This window comes from Oryx dammah, unplaced genomic scaffold, assembly GCF_014754425.2.
Source record: "Oryx dammah isolate SB20612 unplaced genomic scaffold, SCBI_Odam_1.1 HiC_scaffold_23, whole genome shotgun sequence".
NCBI classification, from domain to species: domain Eukaryota; kingdom Metazoa; phylum Chordata; class Mammalia; order Artiodactyla; family Bovidae; genus Oryx; species Oryx dammah.
This window is the reverse complement of record NW_024070207.1, coordinates 44,127,230-44,140,116: the sequence shown is the minus strand read 5'-3', so window position 1 is coordinate 44,140,116 and position 12,887 is coordinate 44,127,230.

The window sequence follows — 12,887 nt, the reverse complement described above, 5'->3', positions numbered from 1 at the left end:
TCTCACCGCATCTCATTCCAGTCACCTCTAACTACCCCCTCCCTCTTCTCTTCTCCATGTAACCCAGTGAACTTCTCTGGGTGTCCCTCAATGGGGAGAAACTTTTCATCTTTAACCTAGATGTTTTATCATCAGTGCTGTATAGATGGAGAAGTCTAGAGACCACTGTAAACATAAAACCAAAAACCAGAAGCAGGAGGATTAAATCCAAAGCTTGAGAACATCAGAGAACTCCTGAATTCAGGGAACATTAAGCAATAGGAGCTCATGAAATGCCTCCATACCTACACTGAAACAAAGCTCCACCCAAGGGCCAACAAGTTCCAGAGCAAGACATATCACACAAATTCTCCAGCAACACAGGAACACACCCCTGAGCTTCAATATACAGGCAGCTCAAAGTTACTCCAAAACTTTAGACGTCTCATAACCCATTACTGGTCACTCCACTGCACTCCAGAGAGAAGAAACCCAGCTCCACCCACCAGACCTCCAACACAAGCCTCCCTAACCAGGAAACCTTGACAAGCCACTGATACAATCCCACCCACAGTGAGGAAGCTCCACAATAAAGAGAACTCCACAAATTACCAGAATATAAAAAGGCCATCCCAAACGCAGCAATATAACCAAGATGAAGAGACAGAGGAATACTCAGCAGGAAAAGGAACAGGAGAAATGCCCACCAAACCAAACAAAAGAGGAAGAGATAGGGAATCTACCTGAGAAAGAATTCCGAATATTGATAGTGAAAATGATCCAAAATCTTGAAATCAAAATGGAATCACAGATAAATAGCCTAGAAATAAGGATTGAGAAGATGCAAGAAAGGTTTAACAATGCCCTAGAAGAAATAAAAAAGAGTCAATATACAAGGAATAACGCAATAAATGAGATCAGAAACACTCTGGAGGCAACAAATAGTAGAATAATGGAGGCAGAAGATAGGATTAGTGAAATAGAAGATAGAATGGAAGAAATAAATGAATCAGAGAGGAAAAAAGAAAAACGAATTAAAAGAAATGAGGACAATCTCAGAGACCTCCAGGACAATATGAACCGCTCCAACATTCGAATTATAGGGGTCCCAGAAGAAGAAGACAAAAAGAAAGACCATGAGAAAATCCTTGAGGAGATAATAGTTGAAAACTTCCCTAAAATGGGGAAGGAAATAATCACTCAAGTCCAAGAAACCCAGAGAGTCCCAAATAGGATAAACCCAAGGCAAAACACCCCAAGACACATATTAATCAAATTAACAAAGATCAAACACAAAGAACAACTATTAAAAGCAGCAAGGGAAAAACAACAAATAACACACAAGGGGATTCCCATAAGGATAATAGCTGATCTCTCAATAGAAACTCTTCAGGCCAGGAGGGAATGGCAGGACATACTTAAAGTGATGAAAGAAAATAACCTACAGCCCAGATTACTATACCCAGCAAGGACCTCATTCAAATACGAAGGAGAAATCAAAAGTTTTACAGACAAACAAAAGCTGAGAGAATTCAGCACCACCAAACCAGCTCTCCAACAAATTCTAAAGGATATTCTCTAGACAGGAAACACAAAAAGGGAGTATAAACCCAAACCCCAAATAATAAAGTAAATGGCAACGGGATCATACTTATCAATAATTACCCTAAACGTAAATGGATTGAATGCCCCAACCAAAAGGCAAAGACTGGCTGAATGGATACAAAAGCAAGAACCCTCTATGTGCTGCTTACAAGAGACCCACCTCAAAACAAGGGACACACACAGACTGAAAGTGAAGGGTTGGAAAAAGATATTCCATGCACATAGAGACCAAAAGAAAGCAGGACTGGCAATACTCATATCCGATAAAATAGACTTTAAAACAAAGGCTGTGAAAAGAGACAAAGAAGGCCACTACATAATGATCAAAGGATCAATCCAAGAAGAAGACATAACAATTATAAATATATATGCACCCAATATAGGAGCACCGCAATATGTAGGACAATGCTAACAAGTATGAAAGGGGAAATTAACAACAACACAATAATAGTGGGAGACTTTAATACCCCACTCACACCTATGGACAGATCAACTAAACAGAAAATTAAGAAAGAAACACAAATTTTAAATGATACATTAGACCAGTTAGACCTAATTGATATCTATAGGACATTTCACCCCAAAACAATGAATTTCACCTTTTTCTCAAGTGCTCATGGAACCTTCTCGAGGATAGATCACATCCTGGGCCATAAATATAACCTTGATAAATTCAAAAAAATCGAAATCATTCCAAGCATCTTTTCTGACCATAATGCACTAAGATTAGATCTCAATTACAGGAGGAAACCTATTAAAAATTCCAACATATGGAGGCTGAACAACACGCTTCTGAATAACCAACAAATCACAGAAGAAATCAAAAAAGAAATCAAAATATGCATAGAAACTAATGAAAATGAAAACACAACAACCCCAAACCTGTGGGACCCTATAAAAGCAGTGCTAAGAGGAAAGTTCATAGCAATACAGGCATACCTCAAGAAACAAGAAAAAAGTCAAATAAATAACTTAACTCTACACCTAAAGCAACTAGAAAAGGAAGAATTGGAAAACCCCAGAGTTAGCAGAAGGAAAGAAATCTTAAAAATGAGGGCAGAAATAAATGCAAAAGAAACAAAAGAGACCATAGCAAAAATCAACAAAGCCAAAAGCTGGTTCTTTGAAAGGATAAATAAAATGGACAGACCATTAGCCAGACTCATCAAGAAGCAAAGAGAGAAAAATCAAATCAATAAAATTAGAAATGAAAATGGAGAGATCACAACAGACAACACAGAAATACAAAGGATCATAAGAGACTACTATCAGCAATTATATGCCAATAAAATGGACAACCTGGAAGAAATGGACAAATTCTTAGAAAAGTACAATTTTCCAAAACTGAACCAGGAAGAAATAGATAATCTTAACAGACCCATCACAAGCACGGAAATTGAAACTGTAATCAGAAATCTCCCAGCAAACAAAAGCCCAGGTCCAGACGGCTTCACAGCTGAATTCTACCAAAAATTTCGAGAAGAGTTAACACCTATCCTACTCAAACTCTTCCAGAAAATTGCAGAGGAAGGGAAACTTCCAAACTCATTATATGAGGCCACCATCACCCTAATACCAAAACCTGACAAAGATACTACAAAAAAAGAAAACTACAGGCCAATGTCACTGATGAACATAGATGCAAAAATCCTCAACAAAATTCTAGCAATCAGAATCCAACAACACATTAAAAACATCATACACCATGATCAAGTGGGCTTTATCCCAGGGATGCAAGGATTCTTCAATATCTGCAAATCAATCAATGTAATTCACCACATTAACAAATTGAAAAATAAAAGCCATATGATTATATCAATAGATGCAGAGAAGGCCTTTGACAAAATTCAACATCCGTTTATGATAAAAACTCTCTAGAAAGCAGGAATAGAAGGAACATACCTCAACATAATAAAAGCTATATATGACAAACCTACAGCAAACATTATCCTCAATGGTGAAAAATTGAAAGCATTTCCCCTAAAGTCAGGAACAAGACAAGGGTGCCCACTTTCACCACTACTATTCAACATAGTTCTGGAAGTTTTAGCCACAGCAATCAGAGCAGAAAAAGAAATAAAAGGAATCCAAATTGGAAAACAAGAAGTAAAACTCTCACTGTTTGCAGATGACATGATCCTCTACATAGAAAACCCTAAAGACTCTACCAGAAAATTACTAGAGCTGATTAATGAATATAGTAAAGTTGCAGGATATAAAATCAACACACAGAAATCCCTTGCATTCCTATACACTAATAATGAGAAAGTAGAAAAAGAAATTAAGGAAACAATTCCATTCACCATTGCAACAAAAAGAATAAAATACTTAGGAATATATCTACCTAAAGAAACTAAAGACCTATATATAGAAAACTATAAAACACTGATGAAAGAAATCAAAGAGGACACTAATAGATGGAGAAATATACCATGCTCATGGATCGGAAGAGTCAATATCGAGAAAATGAGTATACTACCCAAAGCAATTTACAAATTTAATGCAATCCCTATCAAGCTTCCAGTGATATGTTTCACAGAACTAGAACAAATAATTTCAAGATTTGTATGGAAATACAAAAAACCACGAATAGCCAAAGCAATCTTGAGAAAGAAGGATGGAACCGGAGGAATCAATTTGCCTGACTTCAGGCTCTACTACAAAGCCACAGTCATCAAGACAGTATGGTATTGGCACAAAGACAGAAATATAGATCAATGGAACAAAATAGAAAGCCCAGAGATAAATCCACACACATATGGACACCTTATCTTTGACAAAGGAGGCAAGAATATACAATGGAGTAAAGACAATCTCTTTAACAAGTGGTGCTGGGAAAACTGGTCAACCACTTGTAAAAGAATGAAACTAGATCACTTTCTAACACCGCACACAAAGATAAACTCAAAATGGATTAAAGATCTAAATGTAAGACCAGAAACTATAAAACTCCTAGAGGAGAACATAGGCAAAACACTCTCCGACATAAACCACAGCAGGATCCTCTATGATCCACCTCCCAGAATTCTGGAAATAAAAGCAAAAATAAACAAATGGGACCTAATTAAAATTAAAAGCTTCTGCACAACAAAGGAAAATATAAGCAAAGTGAAAAGACAGCCTTCTGAATGGGAGAAAATAATAGCAAATGAAGCAACTGACAAACGACTAATCTCAAAAATATACAAGCAACTCCTGCATCTCAATTCCAGAAAAATAAATGACCCAATCAAAAAATGGGCCAAAGAACTAAATAGACATTTCTCCAAAGAAGACATACGGATGGCTAACAAACACATGAAAAGATGCTCAACATCACTCATTATTAGAGAAATGCAAATCAAAACCACAATGAGGTACCACTTCACACCAGGCAGAATGTCTGCGATCCAAAAATCTGCAAGCAATAAATGCTGGAGAGGGTGTGGAGAGAAGGGAACCCTCCTACACTGTTGGTGGGAATGCAAACTAGTACAGCCACTATGGAGAACAGTGTGGAGATTCCTTAAAAAATTGCAAATAGAACTGCCTTATGACCCAGCAATCCCACTGCTGGGCATACACACTGAGGAAACCATAAGTGAAAGAGACATATGTTCCCCAATGTTCATCGCAGCACTGTTTATAATAGCCAGGACATGGAAACAACCTAGATGTCCATCAGTAGATGAATGGGTAAGAAAGCTGTGGAACATATACACAATGGAGTATTACTCAGCCATTAAAAAAATACATTTGAATCAGTTCTGATGAGATGGATGAAACTGGAGCCGATTATACAGAGTGAAGTAAGCCAGAAAGAAAAACACCAATACAGTATACTAACACATATATATGGAATTTAGAAAGATGGCAATGATGACCCTGTATGCAGGACAGCAAAAGAGACACAGATGTGTATAGCGGACTTTTGGACTCAGAGGGAGAAGGAGAGGGTGAGATGATTTGGGAGAATGGCATTGAAACATGTATAATATCATGTAAGAATCGAATTGCCAGTCTATGTCCGATGCAGGATATGGCATGCTTGGGGCTGGTACATGGGGATGACCCAGAGAGATGTTGTGGGGAGGGGAGTGGGAGGGGGGTTCATGTTTGGGAACGCATGTACACCCGTGGTGGGTTCATGTCAATGTATGGCAAAACCAATACAGAATTGTAAAGTAAAATAAAAAAAATAAATTAAAAAAAAAAAAAAAGCTCAACATTCAGAAAACTAAGACCGTGGCATTTGGTCCCATCCCTTCATGGCAAATAGATGGGGAAACAGTGGAAACAGTGGCTGACTTTATTTTTCTGGGCCCCAAAATCACTGCAGATGGTGATTGCAGCCATGAAATTAAAAGACAATTACTCCTTGGAAGGAAAGTTATGACCAACCCAGACAGCATATAGAAAAGTAGAGACATTACTTTGTCAAGAAAGGTCCGTCTAGTGAAGGCTGTGGTTTTTCCAGTGGTCATGTATGGATGTGAGAGTTGGACTATAAAGAAAGGTGAGTGCCGAAGAATTGATGCTTTTGAACTGTGGTTTTGGAGAAGACGCTTGAGAGCCCGTTGGACTGCAAGGAGATCCAACTAGTGCATCCTAAAGGAGATCAGTCCTGGGTGTTCATTGTTAGGACTGATTTTGAAGCTAAATCTCCAATCCTTTGGCCACCTGATGCAAAGAGCTGACTCATTTGAAAAGACCCTGATGCTGGGAAAGATTGAGGGCAAGAGGAGAAGGGGACAACTGAGGATGAGATGGTTGTATGGTTGTATCACTGACTCAATGGACATGGGTTTGGGTGAACTCTGGGAGTTCGTGATGGACAGGGAGGCCTGGCTTGCTGTGGTTCATGGGGTCACAAAGAGTCAGACACATCTGAGTGACTGAACTCATTTATGGATGTGAGAGTTGGACCATAAAGAAAGCTGAGCTCCGAAGAATTAATGCTTTTGTACCGTGGTGTTGGAGAATACTCTTGAGAGTCCCTTGGGCTGCGAGGAGATCGAACAAGTCAATCCTAAAGGAAATCAGTCCCGAATATTCATTGGAAGGACTGATGTTGAAGCTGAAGCTCCAATATTTTGCACACCTGATGTGAAAAGCAGACTCATTGGAAACGATCCTGATGCCGGGAAAGACTGAAGGCAGGAGGAGTAGTGGATGACAGAGGATGAGATGATTGGATGGCATCACTGACTCAATGGACATGAGTTTCAGTGAGCTCCAGGAGTTGGTGATGGATAGGGAAGCCTGGCATGCTGCAGTCCATGGGTTCGCAAAGAGTTTCGGACACGACTGAGTGACTAAAATGAGAACTGAGTGGATACAAGGGAATCTCTCATTGTGGTTTAGATTTGTATTTCCCCTACGACTAATGATGTTGAAAATCTTTTCATATGCTTCTTGGGTATTTGCATATCTTCCTTGGAGAAGTCATGGTTTCATTTTGATTCTCCAAGAGGTGTGGGAAGCATTGTGTGGCAGGTAGGGACATCTGGAATAGAAATAGTAACCCTGATAAAGTTGATATTAAATATCCCCCAAGCCCTTTGACCACATTACAGAATTAAATAGCTTAATTTATAGGAAAAATAAAATCCATTTTTTATAATGGCAACAAAAATTGTTCTATTCACATGGCCTTAGCTGAGAATTAACAAGAACTATTTAATGGGGGAAGTTTGTTTAGCAGGAAGAAAAAATTACTTAACCCTAAGCCTCAAAATTCCAGAACATCTTATTGGAACCCAGATTCTGCCAGGATCATTGGTGTGTACCCTTGTGTACATTGGAATAACAGCAAAAGTCTATCATAAATGTGCTCCTTATTTCTTTATTTCTCAACCTAATTGGGTGCATTCCACTATGCTTTAGTTGACCCTAGAGAAACTTTTTCCTCCATGTTTGGAAAAAAATTCACATATTTCTCTTCACTGAAAATGAACTCTTTTTTAAAAAAATATAAATTTATTTATTTTAATTGGAGGTTAATTACTTTACAGTATTGTATTGGTTTTGCCATACATCAACATGAATCCGCCACAGGTATACATGTGTTCCTCATCCTGAACCCCCCTCCCTCCTCCCTCCCTGTACCATCCCTCTGGGTCGTCTCAGTGCACCAGCCCCAAGCATCCAGTATCATGCATTGAACCTGGACTGGCGATTCATTTCATATATGATATTGTACATGTTTCAATGCCATTCTCCCAAATCATCCCACCCTCTCCCTCTAACACAGAGTCCAAAAGACTGTTCTATATATCTGTGTCTCTTTTGTGTCTTGCATACAGGGTTATCATTACCATCTTTCTAAATTCCATATATATGCATTAGTATACTGTATTGGTGTTTTTCTTTCTGGCTTACTTCACTCTGTATAATAGGTTCCAGTTTCATCCACCTCATTAGAACTGATTCAAATGTATTCTTTTTAATGGCTGAGTAATACTCCATTGTGTACCCCAATGTTCATCACAGTACTGTTTATAATAGCCAGGACATGGAAGCAACCTAGATGTCCATCAGCAGATGAATGGATAAGAAAGCTGAAAATGAACTCTTATCAGAGAATAGTTTGAATATACATTTCTTCTATACTAGATTATTGCATCAGGATTTCCTTAGGAGGATTTGCAGTATTGCTATCAGAGGCCTAAGGTTGAGATGACTACCCATCTCTGGAAAGGCTCTGGATAACCTGATAAATTCAGACATTTGGAAATACTTGGTCAGCAGTCTGTGACAAACAGGGAAGGCAAAGGAAAACAGAACTCCAAAAGTCATCAATCTAAATTAATTAACCCAGTGACATTGTCATAGAATTTTAGCCCCACTGCAGAAACCAAGAGAATTCAGGTAGGTAAGCTTTTTTTGTTGTGGGATGTTTATTTACAATGAACTGCAGAAGAGGGTTAATCTAATGGGATGCAGGCTGCATTGGAGGTGAAATGCTTTGTGACCAACATCCATTTGAGGTATCAATTAACTTTTAATTCTCAGAAGGAAACAAAAGCAGCCCTGCACAAAGACTAAATTGAGGGTGGTATAAGGGGCACAGAGCTCATGGAAACTCGGGCCTGCTACCTTTTTGTAGCAGGGAAAGGCCTCCTTATCTAACACAAAGGGGCTGAAGAGTAGGGAGGGAGAAGGGTGAATTGGTGTGTGGCCTGTTAACTCAATGATGTTTCTAAAGCCTGAATGGAAGAGTCAAAGCCACCCAAGTCAAAACAGCGCTAAGTCAATAGCTTGGCCGAGACATCATGACCTGAATGGAAATGCAAATGGTTCAGTCCAGTAACGGCTTTGGGTGTCACTTGGTCCACCAGCTCTTGCTTCCGTGGAACCTTTTCTACTGCCCACAGAAGAGCAAATCACCTTTCTAGATCCTGGATCCCAACTCCAGGGAAAACCCAGTATGTGCCAAACCAAAATTAACAGAGCACAAAAATTATAGGGTGGTAATTCCCAATTAAAAAACAGAATATTTACAGCACTCAAGGTTTCTCTAAAGAGTCCTTTTAAGCCATGAGGCATGTGATTTTGAAAAAGTGCCAGCTGTGGCCCTACAGAGGCATCTCACGTCCATCTCTGAAGAAAATTCTCTCCATGAAGTACTGTTGTGGACATATTCGGCTTCCGACCACCAGACAACATGGGAGTATATAATTAGTTTGTTTTCCAAAGAGGGAACCACCTCATGCTTTTCTTCAAATTCAGTCAAAACATACACATTCTAAATAGAAACACGTTCATTCGAAACCCCTTTGCCTGAGCAGCTGTCTGGGCCAGGCCTGGTCGAAGAGCCTCATTGTATTCATCTCTGCGCTCCAGCCAGTAAATGCTCGGCTTTGTTCCCCCAACCAGCGGAGGCAGTCAGGCTGTGTCAATGGGCTCAGCGGCCCTAATGATGGAAGGCAGGTGTCCTCAGAGACTGCCCAGGTGAGGGGGTCAGCCTGGGTAGCATGACTCGCTCACTTGTCCTCAGTTTACAAAGCTATCTTCCCCACCCGCCCCCAGTCAATTAATTACTGCCATCAGCATGCTCACCCTTCACAAGTGAAAGGAATATACTCAGGCCTGCTTGGGACTTTTGCAACTATTCAAGAGCTCTGAAGACAACCGAGAGCCACTATTTTCCAAAGGAGGTGGGGTGATGAAGCTCTCTCCAGCAACTCTACAAAATGAAATCATAACAATATGAAAGAAATAAGCAGCTGCTCAAGCCTTATGAAGTAGTTGCTGACAGCACCAAGGTGGCCTCTGGGCAAATGCCCATCAGGACAAACAGACTCATATTCTCAAGTTCCCCAAAGAGAGGAGAAGGCTGTGTTCTTGTCCTTAATTTAAAAATGTCCGTGCAGGAGATGAATCAAGTGGACAGAGTAAGAATCACCCCTTATGCTTGCGCATTCTCAAGGCCCCTATCTGCACCTCCTCTCATTTTGTCTTCCACAGTCCAGGGAGGTAGGCAAGGTGAGAAACCACAGCCTCACATAACACATGAGGAAAGCAAGTTCAGAGAGGTTAAGGGATGTGCCCGTAGTCACACAGCTAATCAGCACAAGAGCTAGGGCCAGAACCCAGGCATAAAAGCAAATAGAGCTGAAGCTGAAGCTACAGTTGGGAGTCGCAGAGGTGGTCTCGCAAGGTCCAGGGGAGTGCAACTTGGTTAGGCAGGGCAAGCTCTGCTGGGAAGGAAACGCTTCTGATGGCCTGGAAGGGAGACTGAGTTCTTTTGTACAAAGAGCTCACCACTGGCATTGGAACCCAATTTGTGATGCTCTGTTTATTCTGCCTACATGGGATTTTAGTGTTTCTAAAAAAGACCTCGCGGGACCCCAGAGATTCTCCTTTATGCAGAGATTCTGCCTAATAACAGTTTCTGAACTCCTGCACAGGGAGCCCTCTCTTCAAGAGTCACCAAATGTCACCTGTCTGCTGGCCTCAGGGTCCATTTGAGTAGGCATTATATTATTATAACCTGCCTTAATTCTAGGAGGCTGAATTAGTGTCCAGGCAATCTTGCCTAAAGTGGGATCATTTTATTTTAGGTTCTCTCTCTCTGTCTTTTTTTTTTTTTGTCTGTGCCAGGGCATGCAGGATCTTAGTTCCCTGACCAGGGATCGAACCTGCACTTCCTGCAGAGGAAACATAGAGTCTTAACCACTAGACTACCAGAGAAGTCCCAGGTGAGATAATTTTTTCACCAAAGTGGCATCTTCCCAAGGCACTGAGAGGAAACAGCTGTCTCTCTGCAGCCTAATGACTAAGACTCAGTCAGTTTCTGGGTTCAAATCCCAGCTTGGCCATTCACCATCTGTGTGACCTGGGGCCAATGACTTAAATCACTCTGAGGCTCAGTTGACTGATCTGTATAAGGGTGAAAGTGTTAGTCACTCAGTCATATCCAACTCTTTGTGACCCCATGGAATATAGCCTGCCAGGCTCCTCTGTCATGGAATTCCCCAGGCAAGGATACTGGAGTGGATATCTTTTCCCTCCTCCAGGGGATCTTCCCAACCCAAGGATCGAACCCAGCTCTCTCACATTGCCAGCAGATTCTTTACCATCTGAGCCACCAGGGAAGTATGAAAGTGAAAGTCGTTCAGTTGTGTCCAACTCTTTGTGACCCCATGGACTATACAGTCCATGATATTCTCCAGGCCAGAATGCTGAAGTGAGTAGCCTTTCCCTTCTCCAGGGGATCTTCCCAACACAGGGATCAAACCCAGGTCTCCCACATTGCAGGCAGATTCTTTACCAGCTGAGCCGCAAGGGAAGCCCCTGTTGGGGTTAATAATTAAGATTAAGTTAGATCATGCATAAAAACCACTCAGTCTAGTGCCTGGTGTACAAGGTATACTTATTATATTTCAGCTGTTAAAATTAGTTTTTTTCTTGCTTTGACATTTAAATGTGCTATCAACTGTTAAATGGTGAACATAGTGTCTGACACAAGGTAAGTGCTATGCTATTGTTACCTTCCATAATCATAATGTAGCATTATTATATATAATACATTATATTATATAGTAATAACATTATTAGTATCTCACTCTGCTCCCCTCCTCATGTCTTATCCTGCAATCAAACTCATCTCCCACTTCTGTGCCTTTGTATGTGCTTTTCCCTTTAATTGGACTGAACTCCCATTTTTGGTTTTGTCTAATAACTTGGTTTCTCTTTCAAGACTCAAATCAGGAGGCATGTCTTCCAGGAAGTTTCTGAAAACTCCCAATGATGAGATTGCTGCCCCATGACACCCTGTGTGCTTCCCCCACAACAGCACCCACCACACTCTCATAAACCCTGGTCTACACTAGACTGTGTGCTCTTTGGGGACAAGCACTCTTTTGTATCTCCTGCATCCCTCTCTGCCTAACACCTAGCAGAGGGTAGACCTAGATACATTTGTTGAAGAAATGATTCATGACAGCAATGACAATCATGATTATAATTACCAATAACAATGCAGCCTATGAAGAATCTGTGAAAACAAATCTTTAAAGGCAGCAGTACCATGTCTACAAACACCATCTTATGCTGGATGAAGGTGCTGTTGTGGTGCTGTGGAGGGTGTGCATAAAGAGCTCTACCTGTTCTGGAACTCCCCCTCTCCTGTGGCCCATAGCTATTCTCAAGCTACCTGAACAAAATCTGCACACCACCAAGGATGACTGACTGAGGCAAGACCCAAGGGACCACCCTCCAATGCGTCCCTTTTCTCCCATGGCATTTCCACATGGAACACCCTTTCTGTTACAGGAGTATTCCTGAATCACATACTCCACAGGTAGCTATGGTCCTATGGAAGACCACTGCGTTTGGAGCCAAAAGTCCTGGACTCAAAGTACTGCTCTGCCTCTTACCTGGGGGTACTTACTAACATATGGCAGGGGGCATCCTCCTCTACAGGCTAGAGATCATATCCTGGCTTTAACAGTGCTGTGGTCAGAATGATTTAACTGGTAAACTAGTGAACTAGTTTGTAAAAAATAAATAAATAACAATGCGGCCCACCATTTTGTCTGGGGAAAAATACTCAAGGACCCAAAGATAAAGGTTATACAATGACAGACTTTATTTTCTTGGGTTCCAAAATCACAGCATCACAGCAGATGGTAACTGCAGCCACAAAAGAAGCTTGCTCCTTGGAAGAAAAGCTATGATGAAGCTAAATAGTATATTAAAAAGCAGAGACATCATTTTGCCAAGAATCCATATGCTCAAAGCTATAGTTTCTCCAATAGTCATGTATAGATGTGAGAGTTGGACCATAAAGAAGGCTGAATACTGAAGAATTGATGCTT